This window comes from Choloepus didactylus, chromosome 7 (assembly GCF_015220235.1).
Source record: "Choloepus didactylus isolate mChoDid1 chromosome 7, mChoDid1.pri, whole genome shotgun sequence".
NCBI lineage: Eukaryota > Metazoa > Chordata > Mammalia > Pilosa > Megalonychidae > Choloepus > Choloepus didactylus.
In genome coordinates, this window is record NC_051313.1 from 15,949,398 (window position 1) to 15,962,419 (window position 13,022).

The following is a 13,022-nucleotide window of genomic DNA, read 5'->3' on the forward strand; positions in this document are numbered from 1 at the left end:
AAAGCCTATCAGACCTCCTCTGTCAACCTGACCCCCCTGCAAGTGTGGAATTAAAGTTGTCTCAGAGTAACTATTCGGTAGAAAGAGATAATAGCCTAAAGGGCTTATCTTTAAATAGTCTATACGGGACTGACAAAACTTGGGGACTGGGGAAAGGCTTTCTTTTCTTTTCCTTTTTTTTTTTTTTTTTTTTTTTTTTTGACGTAACTATTCTAAGCTCCCGATTACAAAAGCCTCAAAGATTTGCAATTGGCCACTGGACCCTGGCAAGAGCGGAGCTAAGATAGCTCTGAGAGACAAAGCAATGAGTCTAGTGGGGGAGACAACTCCCAAAAAACCATAAATTCTTCAAGGAAAGGGGAGGGCAGGGCCCAGCTCAGGCAGCCAGCCCTCCTTCAGGGAACACAGTGCCCAGGAGCTGGAAAATAGAAACCAGCTTGAGTCAGCCACATCCCCGACAGGGACAAGGTCTGCAGAGAATTAAAGGCACCTGTGACACCTCTTTACACTGGTGGGGAGCTGCAGGTTGACAAGTGCCACCCACTGCACAGGATAGGAAAAGCACAAAGTCTAGAGGCTTCACAAGAGGGTCCAACAACCTGCAGATTCCTATTCTCAGGGAAACTTCGTACCCTCCACTTGAGACTTGGGTTTCTCTGGACTGGGAAAATGTGATTGGGGTTGATCATATCTGAGGAGACTCTCATACAAAAAGATTGCATAGAGGTAGAGCAAGAATCAGAAAAACAAGAGGCAAAAAACTTTGATCAACTAAACAGATGTTACAGTAGAGGTCTAGAATAAGTTGAACTGAATGCCAAAGAACAGATAGAGAACAAAGCCAACCAACAACAAAAACCTAGGTAAAAGAGTGAAAATGAGCTCCAGAATAAATTAATGAAGAAAACCAGATGCCTAGACAGCTTAAGATAACAAGCCACACTAGGAAACATGAAAATATGGATGAGCAAAAGGAGCAAACTAACACTTCAACTGAGATAAGGAATTGAAACAACTAATTAATAACCAAACAGATCTTCTAAACCAATTCAAAAATCAAATCAATGAGCTGAGGGAAGATATGGCAAAAGAGATGAAAGATATAAAGAAGATATTGGGAGAATGTAAGGAGGAACTCAAAAGTATGAAAAAGCAAATGGCAGAACTTACGGGAATGAAAGCTCAATAGAAGAGATGAAAAACACAATGGAGACTTACTAAACAAGATTTGAAGAGGCAGAAGAAAGCATAAGTAATTAGAAAACAAAACTTCTGAAAGCCTACACATAAAGGAACAGATTGGGAAAAGAATGGAAAAATATGAGCAGGGTCTTAGAAAACTGAATGACATCATGAAACACATGGAAATTTCCCAACTCTTATGAAAGATAAAAAAATTACAGATTCAAGATATGCAGCTACCCTAAACAGAATAGATCCCAATAGACCTACTCCAAGACACTTACTGATCAGACTGTCCAATGTCAGAGACAAAGAGAGAATTCTGAAAGCAGCAAAGGAAAAGTGATCCATCACATACAAGGGAAGCTCGACAGCTATGTACAGATTTCTCTGCAGAAACCATGGAACCAAGAAGGCAGTGGTATGATATATTTAAGATACTGAAAGCATCAAAACCTATGGGATGCAGCAAAAGCAGTACTGAGGGGGAAATTTATAGCACTAAACATATACATCAAAAAGGAAGAAAGAGCTAAAATCAAAGAACTAATGGAGCAAATGAAGACACTAGAATGAACAGCAAACTAATCCTAAACAAGTAGAAGAAAGAAATAACAAGGATTAAAGCAGAAATAAATGACATAGAGAACAAAAAAAAAAAAATAGAGATAATAAATAACACCAAAAGTTAGTTCTTTGAGAAAATCAACAAGATTGACAAGTCCCTAGCTAGACTGACAAAGTCAAAAAGAAAGAAGACCCATATAAACAAAATAATGAATGAGAAAGGTGACATTATTGCAGATCCCAAAGGTATTTAAAAAATTATAAGAGGATACTATGAACAACTGTATGCCAACAAACTAGATAATGCAGAGGAAATAGACAATTTCCTGGAAACATATGAACAATGTGGAATGACCAGAGAAAAAATAGAAGACCTCAACCAACCAATCACAAGCAAAGAGATCCAATCAGTCATCAAAAATTTCCCACAAATAAATGCCCAGGGCCACATGGCTTCACAGGGGAATTCTACCAAACTTTCCAAAAAGAACTCACATCAATCTTACTTAAACTCTTTCAAAACATTGAAGAAAATGGAACACTACCTAACACATTTTATGAAGCTAACATCAATCTAATACCAAAACCAGGTGGCAAAGATGTCACAAAAAAGGAAAACTACAGGCCAATCTCCCTAATGAATATAGATACAAAAATTCTCAACAAAATACTTGCAAATTGAATCCAAGGACACATTAAAAAAATCATACACCATGATCAAGTGGGGTTCATTCCAGGCATGCAAGGATGGTTCAACATAAGAATATCATCAATGTATTACAACACATTAATAAACCAAAAGAGAAAAATCAAATGGTCATCTCAATAAATGCTGAAAAAGCTTTCGACAAAATCCAACATCCCTTTTTGATAAAAACACTTCAAAAGGTAGGACTTGAAGGAAATTTCCTCAATATGATAAAGAGCACCAGCATAGTACTCAATGGTGAGAGACTGAAAGCCTTCCCTCTAAGATCAGGAATGAGACAAGGATGCCCGCTATCACCACTGTTATTCAACATTGTGCTAGAAGTGCTAGCCAGGGCAATCCGGCAAGACAAAGAAACAAAAGGCATCCAAATTGGAAAGGAAGAAGTAAAACTGCTATTATTTGCAGATGCTATGCTCTTATATCTGGAAAACCCTGAGAAATCAATGATATAGCTACTAGAGCTAATAACCAAATTTAGCAAAGTAGCGGGACACAAGATTAATGCAAATAAGTCAGTAATGTTTCTATATGCTAGAAATGAGTGAAGTGAAGAGACACTCAAGAAAAAGGTACTATTTTCAATAGCAACTAAAAAAATCAAGTACTAGGAATAAACTTAACCAAAGATGTAAAATACCTATACAAAGAAAACTACATAACTCTACTAAAACAAATAGAAAGGGACCTTAAAAGATGGAAAAATATGCCATGTTCACGAATAAGAAGGCTAAATGTCATTAAGATGTCAATTCTACCCAAACTCATCTACAGATTCAATGCAATCCCAATCAAAATTCCAATTACCTACTTTGCAGACTTGGAAAAGCTAGTTATCAAATTTAGTTGGAAAGGGAAGATGCCTTGAATTGCTAAAAACACTCTAAAAAAAAGAGAAACAAAGTGGGAGGACTTACACTCCCTGACTTTGAAGCTTATTATAAAGCCACAGTAGTCAAAACAGCACAAAGATAGATATATTGATCAATGGAATCAAACCAAGAATTTGGAGATAGACCCCCAGATCTACGGCCAATTGATCTTTGATAAGGCCCCCAAAACCACTGAACTGGGACATAACAGTCTCTTCAACAAATAGGGCTGGGAGAGTTGGATATCCATATCCAAAAGAATGAAAGAGAACCTCTACTTCACACCCTACACAAAAATTAACTCAAAGTGATCAAAGACCTCAATATAAAATACAGTACCATAAAACTCCTAGAAGATAATGTAGGGAGACATCTTCAAGAACTTGTATTAGGAGGTCACTTCCTAGACCTTACACCCAAAGCACAAGCAACAAAGGAAAAAATAGATACATGGGAACTCCTCAAACTTAGAAGTTTCTGTACCTCAAAGGAATTTGTCAAAAAGGTGAAGAGGCAGCCAACTCAATGGGAAAAAATTTTTGGAAACCATGTATCTGACAAAAGACTGATATCTCACATATATAAAGAAATTCTACAACTCAATGACAATAGTACAGACAGCCCAGTCATAAAAACGGGTAAAAGTTATGAAGAGACAGTTCTCTGAAGGGGAAATAAAAATGACCAAGAAACACATGAAAAAATGTTCAGCTTCACTAGCTATTAGAGAGATGCAAATTAAGACCACAATAAGATACCATCTCACACAAATTAAAATAGCTGCCATTAAACAAACAGGAAATTACAAATGCTGGAGAGAATGCGGAGAAATTGGAAATCTTATTCATTGTTGGTGGGACTGTATAATGGTTCAGCCACTCTGGAAGACAGTATGACAGTTCCTTAGGAACTAGATAAAGAGTTACCCTTCAATCTAGCAATTGCACTTCTCAGTATATACCTGGAAAATCTGAAAGCAGTGACACAAACAGATATCTGCATGCCAGTGTTCATAGGAGCATTAGTCACAATTGCCAAGAGATGAAAACAACCCAAATGTCCATCAACAGATTAGTGGATAAATAAAGTGTGGTATACACATGCAGTGGAATACTACGCAGTAGTAAAAAAGAATGATGTCATGAAACATATGACAACATGGATGAACCTTGAAGACATAATGCTGAGTGAAATAAGCCAGGCACAAAAAGAGAAATATTATATGCTACCACTAATGTGAACATTGAAAAATGTAAAATAAATGATTTATAAAAATAAAAAAAAAAGATACTGAAAGGAAAAATTGCCAACCAAGAATTTTATACCTGGCAAAACTGACTTTCAAAAATGAGGGGGAGATCAAAATATTTTCAGACAAACAGACATTGAGAGAGATTGTGAATAGGAGAACTGTGCGTCAAGAAATAATAAAAGGAGTGCTAAAGGTTGATGGGAAAAGACAGGAGAGAGGAGTTTGGAGAAGAGTGTAGAAATTAAGGCTATCAGGAAAGGTAAAAGGACAGAGAGAGAAAAAATATAAGATATGACATATAAAATCCAAAAGACAAAATGGTAAAAGAAAGTACTGCATTACAGTGGTAACACTAAATGTCAACAGATTAAATTCCCTAATAAAAAGACCTAGACTGGCAGAATGGATTAAAAATAAGACCCAATTATATGCTGTCTACAAGAAACTCACTTCAGAAACAAGGAAAAAATAGACTGAAAGTGAAAGACTTGAAAAAGATATGTCATGCAATCAACAACCAGAAAAAAGCTGGAGTAGCTATATTAATATCACACAAATTAGACTTCAAATGTGAAACTATTAACAGAGACAAAGAAGGACACTATATATTAATAAAAGGGACAATTCATCAAGAAAATATAACAATCATAATATTTATGCACTGAATCAGATTGCCCTGAAATACATGTGGCAAACACTGTCAACTGAAGGGAAAAGTAGATACTTCTACAATAATAGTTGGAGACTTCAATACACTGCTCTCACCAATGGATAGAACATCTAGATAGAGGATCAATAAGGAAACAGAGATGATGAATTGTAAGATAAATGATCTAGACTTGACAGACATTTATAGAACACTACACCCCACAACAGCAGGATACACATTTTTCTCAAGTGCTCATGGATCATTCTCTAGGATAGACCACATGTTGGGTCATAAAGCAAGTCTCAACAAATTTAAAAGAATTGATATTATACACAACACCTTCTCAGATCATAATGGAATGAAGTTGGAAATCAATAACAGACAGAAGGTTGGAAAATTCACCAATATATGCGGGTAAAATAACACACTCTTAGACAACAAGTGGGTAAAGGATGAAGTTACAAGAGAAATCACTAAATACTGCGAGGCCAATGAAAATGAAAATGCAACATATCAAAACTTATGGAATGCAGCAAAGGCAGTGCTGAGAAGAAAATTTATTGCCCTAAATGCCTATATTAAAAGAGAAGAAAGAGAAAAAATTGAGGAATTAGCTACTTACCTGGAGGAACTAGAGAAAGAACAGCAACCTAACCCCAAAGCAAACAGAAGGAAAGAAATAACAAAGGTTAGAGCAGAAATTAAAGAAATTGAGAACAGGAAAGCAAGACAGAGAATCAACAAAACCAGAAGTTGGTTCTTTGAAAAAAGAAATAAAATCAAAGGACCCTTAGCTAAGCTATTGAGAGAGAGAAAGCAGATGCAAATAAACACAATCAGAAATGGGAAAGGGGACATAACTACTGACACCACAGAAATAAAAGAGATAATGAGAGGATACTATGAGCAGCTATACACTAATAAATTAGACAACCTAGATGAAATGGACAACTTCCTAGAAAAGCATGAACAACCAACATTGACTCAAGAAAAAATAGACAACCTCAACAAACCAATCACAAAGTAAAGAGATTGAGTCAGTCATCAAAAAGCTCCCAAAGAAAAGCCCAGGACCAGATGGCTTCACATGTGAATTCTACCAAACATTCAAGAAAGAATTAGTAAAAATTCTGCTCAAACTCTTCAAAAAAGTTGAAGAGAAGGGAAAGCTACCTAACTCATTCTATGAAGCCAACATCACACTAATACCAAAGTCAGACAAAGATACCATAAAAAAAGAAACTTATAGACCAATCTCTTTAATGAATACAGATGCAAAAATCCTCAACAAAATACTCACAAATCAAATCCAGCAGCACATTAAAAGAATTATACACCATGGGCAAGTGGGATTTATTCCACGTATGCAAGGCTGGTTCAACATAAGAAAATCAATCAATGTAATACATCACATTAATAAATCAAAACAGAAGAACCACATGATCATCTTGATCAATGAAGAAAAGGCATTTGACAAAATTCAACATCCTTTCTTGATGAAAATACTTCAAAGGATAGGAATAGAAGGAAACTTTCTCAATATGTTAAAGGCAATATATGAAAAACCCACAGCTAACATCATACTCAATGGGGAATGACTGAAAGTTTCCCTCTAAGATCAGGAACAAGACAGGGATGCCCACTGTCACCATTGTTATTCAACATTGTGCTGGAAGTACTAGCTAGAGCAATTAGGCAAGAAAAAGAAATAAAAGGCATCCAAATTTGAGAAGAAGAAGTAAAACTTTCACTGTTGGCAGACATCATTAGCCTCTATGTAGAAATTCTAGAAAAATCTACAGCAAAGCTAAAAAAAAAGCTAATCAATGAATACAGCAAACTGGCAGGCTACAAGATCTACACACAAAAATCATTAGTTTCCCTATAAACAAGTAATGAGCAACAGGAGGAGGAACTCAAGAAAAATATTCCATTTAATAGCAACCAAAAGAATCAAGTATGTAGGAAAAAACTTAACCAAGGCCACAAAAGACCTATACAGAGAAAACTATAAGCTGCTAAAAGAAATTGAAGAGGACCTAAATAAAATGGAAGAACATATCGTGTTCATAGATTGGAAGACTAAATATAGTTAGGATGTCAATTTTACTTAAACTGATTTATAGATTCAATGCAATACCAATTAAAATCCCATCAACTTACTTTGCAGAAATAGAAAAACCAATAACCAAATTTATTTGGAAGGGCAAGTGTCCCAAAGCCAAAAATATCTTGAGAAAGTGGAAGAAAGTGGGAGGTCTCTCACTACATGGCTTTGAGGCATACTACAAAGCAACAGTGTTCAAAACAGCATGGTACTGGCATAAGGATAGATATACTAACCAATGGAATTGAATTAATTTTCAGAAATAGACCGTCTTATCTACAGCCATTTGATCTTTGATAAGGCAGTCAAATCAAAACAACCAGACAGAGCAACCTCTTCAATAAATGGTGTTTGGAGAACTGGATATCCATATCCAAAAGAATGAAAGACACCTTATACAAAAATTAACTCAAAATGGATTAAGTTGTCCTCTCTGACATCTTACACAAAAATTAACTCAAAATGGATTAAGGATCTAAACATTAGCACCAAGATCATAAGAGTTTCAGAAGAAAATGTAGAGAAATATCTTAAAGATCTAGTGATAGGAGGTGACTTCCTAGACCTTACACCCAAAGCATGAGCAACCAAAGGAGAAATAGATAAATGGGATCTCCTCAAAATTAAACACTTTTGTAAATCAAGGGCTTTGTCAGAAAAGTAAGGCATCCTATGTGTTGGGAGACAATATCTGGAAACCACATATCTGATAAGGGTTTAATATTCAGGATATGTAAAGAGATGCTACAACTCAACAAGAGAAAGACAAACAAACCAATTTAAAAAAAAAAATGGGCAAAAGACATGGATAGAAATACAAATGACTCAAAAACATATGAAAAGATATTCAATTTCACTGGCTATCAGGGTAATGCAAATCAAAACCACAATGGATATCATCTCATACCTACCAGAATGGCCATTATCCAAAAAAACAGATAATTACAAGTGCTGGAGAGGATGTGAAGAAAGAGGCACATTTATTCACTGTTGGTGGGAATGTAGAATGGTGCAGCCACTCTGGAAGGCAGTGTGGAGGTTCCTCAGGAAGCTAAATATGGAATTGCCAAATGATCTAGCAATTCCATACTAGGTATATACCCAGTGGAACTGAAAGCTAAGAAATGAATGGACATTTGTAAACCAGTTTATAGTGGCTTTATTCATGATTGCCAAGAGACGGAAACAGCCCAGATGTCCATCAATGGATCAGTGGATAAACAAACTGTGGTATATATACACAGTGGAATATTACACAGCTGTAAGATAGAACAAAGTCATGGAATAATAACGTGGATGAAACTTGAGGACATTAATGTTGAGCAAAGTTAGCCAGAAACAAAGGGACAAATACTGTATGGTCTTGCTAATATGAACTAACATTAATGAACAATCTTTGAGTTAAAACTGAGAAAACAGGTTATCAGGAGATAGAAAATTGGTACAGATCAGGCATTTCATGCTGAAGGATTATAGAATGTTCAACAGGATTGACTGTGTAGATCCAGAAATGGAGAGTGCGGTGCTGTGTGATGGGAGCACAGTATTGTACGTGCACCGACCAAGGATGTCAGTGAGAAGCATTGAGGGAGGAGGGCTGGGGGCATGTGTGATACCAGAGGGATGGATGGACGATAGAGATTGGAACTGTGTAGCTTGGTGAAACCTAGAGTGGTCAGTGATGGTGACTAAATACACAAATGTAAAAATGTTCTTACATGTATGAGAACAGAAGAATGGTAACCTTGGGAGATGTTGAAATGGGGATGGCATTGGGGGAAAGAACATAACCAATGCAACTGGAGTCTGGGATTAACAGTAACATTGTTATGCTCCCATTAAATGTGACAGGGGAAATATTCCAAAGCTGAATGTGTAGGAGGGAAAGGTGTAGGGGAGGGGTATAGGATTCTTGGTAGTGGTGGTGTTGACTGACCTTATTGCTGTATTTCATTTTATTTTTACTTTTCCTTCTACCCTTTTTATTATTCTTTTCTTTCGATTCTTTTTTGAGTAATGAACATGTGTAAGAGTTAATTGTGCTGACAAATGCACAACCATATGATGATACTATAAACAATTGTACACTGTAGATGATAGCATGGTATTTAAATACATCCCTATAAAATTGCAGGGAAAAAAATAAACAGAGGGGCACAAGTGCTGGAGAGAACTTGGAGAGACAGACATATGCATTCGTTGTTGGTGGGGAAGTAGAATGGTGTAGCCTATCTGGAGGACTGTATGGTGGTCCCACAAGAAGATAGGTATGTGGGGGTTTCAAGGTCCTGCAACCTCAGTGTGGGGTATATACTTGGAAGATCAGATAGCGGGGACACGATGGACATTTATGCACCAGTATACATGGTAGCAGTATTCACTATTTGCAATGGACAGAGGTGGCTGAAGAGTACATTGATGATGAAGAGAGTGGTGAACTGTGGTGTATGCATACAATAAAATATTGAGCAGCTACAAGAAGGAATGAAGCTGTGAGACACACAACTAGGTGAACAGATCTTGAGTACAGTATTTTGAGTGAAGCACACCAGAAACAAGAAGACAAACATTATAATGCCTCACTAATATGGATTAACTATAATGTGTAGACTCAGAACTGACTCTTAAGGCACAGCTTATCAGGGGAACGCTTATTGTAATGGTCCCTAAACTGTAAGCTGTTTCAGCAGACACATCTACTCCTGAGTTATAATGGTTATTTCTAAACCCTGGGATACTGAGCTCCTTGTGTATAACCTGGTTGGTCTCTGGAACTTTGGGTATCTGTGTGATACATGAGACTTGGAGCTAGAACTTGGCAGCTATGAATGTTAGTATTACCCCATACAGCAACTGTTGAAAGAGCTGAAAAAGAATTCAGACTTTAATTAGAGATATGAACAAAGAGGATCTGGTTAGGACTAAGGCAAATCAGTCCCAAGGGTAAAGGACGATACTGACTGGGTTTTAAAACCACAACTTTTATGCAAGACCAAGGGACGAGATGTTTATCTGGTGCAGGATCTATATTTTCTGTAGCACACTAGGTAATTTAACTTGTATGGTCAGTTTGTTCAAACACCATAGGTGCAGGGAGCAGTGAATGGGAAGTGGGATTTGGTGAGTTAGTACAGGCTGGGGTGAAATCCCGATACATTCCAGAGTGATATGGTCAGAGAGTATAAGTGTATTTGCGGGGGCCTCCGAGGAGCTGGGGAAAAATGCAGACGTGTTGGACTTCCACACCTGGACTATTGCTGATTTTCCCACAAACATTGAGGACTGCCAATTTAGTGGACCAAGCCCTCGATCTGGGGACTTTCCCTTGTGAGGCTAGTTGTTGCAAGGGAGAGACTAAGCCCACTTAAAATTGTGCCTAGGAGTCCCCCCAGAGAGCTTCTCTGTTGCTCAGATGTGGCCCCCTCTCTAAGCCCACTTGGCAGGTGAACTCTTTACCCTCTCCCCTATGTGGGACATGACACCCAGGGGTATAAAACCCTGCAATGCGGGAAATGACTCCTGGAGATGAGCCTAGACCTAGCACTGTGGGACTGAGACGATCTTCTTGACCAAAAGGGCATCTGAGAGATGAAACAAACAATGTTCCAGTGGCTGAGAGATTTCAGATGGAGTTGAGTGGTCACTCTGGAGGGTATTCTTACGCGCTATATAGATACCTCTTTTTAGTTTTTAGTGTGTTGGAATTGCTAGAGCTAAATACTTGAAGCTGTCAAACTGCAACCCAGTGACCTTGATTCTTGAAGATGATTGTATAACTATTTAGCTTGCATAGCGTGACTGTATGACTGTGAAAACTTTGTGGCTCACATTCCCTTTATCCAGTGTATGGACAGATGAATTGAAAATGGGAACAAAAATTAGACGAAGAATAGGGTGGAATACAGGGTGTACCTTTTCCTTTTATTTTTATTTTGAAGGAAAAGGTTCAAAAATTGATTCTGGTGATGAACACATAACTGTATGATGGTGCTATGAAAATTGATTATACACTGTGAATGACTGCAGTTATGTGTGAATATATCTCCATTAAACTGTATTAAAAAAGTAAATGAATAATGGGGGGAGGGGGGAATGGTATGTTTTGGATGTTCTTTTTGAATTTTTATTTTATAATTTGGAGTGATGAAAATGTTCAAAGTTTGATTGTGGTGATGAAAGCACAACAATATGACAACACTGTGAACAACTGATTGTACACTTTGAATGACTATATGTTATGTGATTATATCTCAATAAAATTGCATTTAAAAAACCTAGACAAAATAGAAAAAAAAGATGTTAATAATAGGGTGATATATGGGAACCTGTGTTTTATGCATGGTTTGTCTGCAAACCCACAACTTCTCTAAAAAAAAATTTAACTTGTCCATTTGAACTGTGGCTCCTTTGCCCAAAATCAGTGACACCTCGGCTACATGCTTGGCACTGGCTGTTCCTTCTGCCCAGAGCACTTGTCCCCACAGAGTTCAAAGGTTCATTCCTTCCCCTCCATCAAGTCTCTGCTCAGATGTGACCTTGATGGAGCCCATGCTCTCCACCCTAATTAAAATCACTGCAGCTCCCCTTACTCAACTCTAATTTTCTTTGTATTTCCATGGCATTTAAGACATAGCATATAATAAAATATAATCATTTACTATGCATATTGTCTCTCTCTCTCTGATAGAAAGAAAGCTTCAGGAGAGTAGCAATCTTTGGCTATTCTGTTCCTGCATGTCCCTAAATATCTTGAACTGTGTTTACCACAACATACGTGTTCAATAAACACTTGTTCATAAAAAATGCAATTTACTTACTGCCATGTTCTTAAACTCATTGTCATAACCATGCTGTCCTCCTCCACAAGATGTATATGCTTTAACCCTATAAAGAAATAAAGTATTACACTCTGACAAATATACTGATATGAGTCCTTAGTAAAAACTGAGCTTTAATAGATTTTATGTGGCTTCTGCTTTTCTAAGTAATTTTTTCTTCTGTGAAAAACAGTATAAATATTCTGATTTTCATGCTTAAATACATGACAATCGAGGAAAAATAAGAATGGTGGTAGAGAAGGAAGAATTTCAGGGTCTGAAAATAGAATTCAACATTCATTGATTATTAGACATTGACAAAAAATACTGATAAAGGCAGAGATTAAAAAAATGAATGTCTTCAAGCTCCCCTATACCTTCACACATCAATGACTGTGTGACAGTTTGATTCCTATGTTACTTTAAGCAATACAGAAATAAATCTTTGGAATTTGGAAATATTGATTTTTATTTTACTTTTGAGATGTCTAGGGAAATAAAAATATGCATAAAAACATTGAGAGCCAATTAATTATAACACTAGGTAAGGAAAAGCTAGTATATTCTATAAATTCAGAGTTTATTTTTAACTTTTGGGATTTTCCTCCATAGGCTGTCTTCCCTGTCTATTATTTGAATGACTTTTCAAATTTAATTAATTTGTTCTCTTCTCTCTACTTTTTTGGGTTATAATCTTTAAAACGAGCTGTTCGCTATTTTATAGATAGTTGGTTTGTATACTTGAAAAAATTAGTGATAAATGAACTTTGATTTTTCTAAGCATCTGAATGTTATACGGGTTCAAATTTAGTCTCTGAAGGGAAAAAAACACTCCTATATCAGAGGCTTGCCTTAAAAAAGTTTCTT

The 13,022-nt window shown here is 36.6% G+C and overlaps 1 pseudogene; it reads right to left on the reverse strand.

Moving 5' to 3' along the window:
- LOC119540478 overlaps nt 1-13,022 on the reverse strand; it is a 256,014-nt pseudogene that overhangs the window by 174,146 nt on the left and 68,846 nt on the right.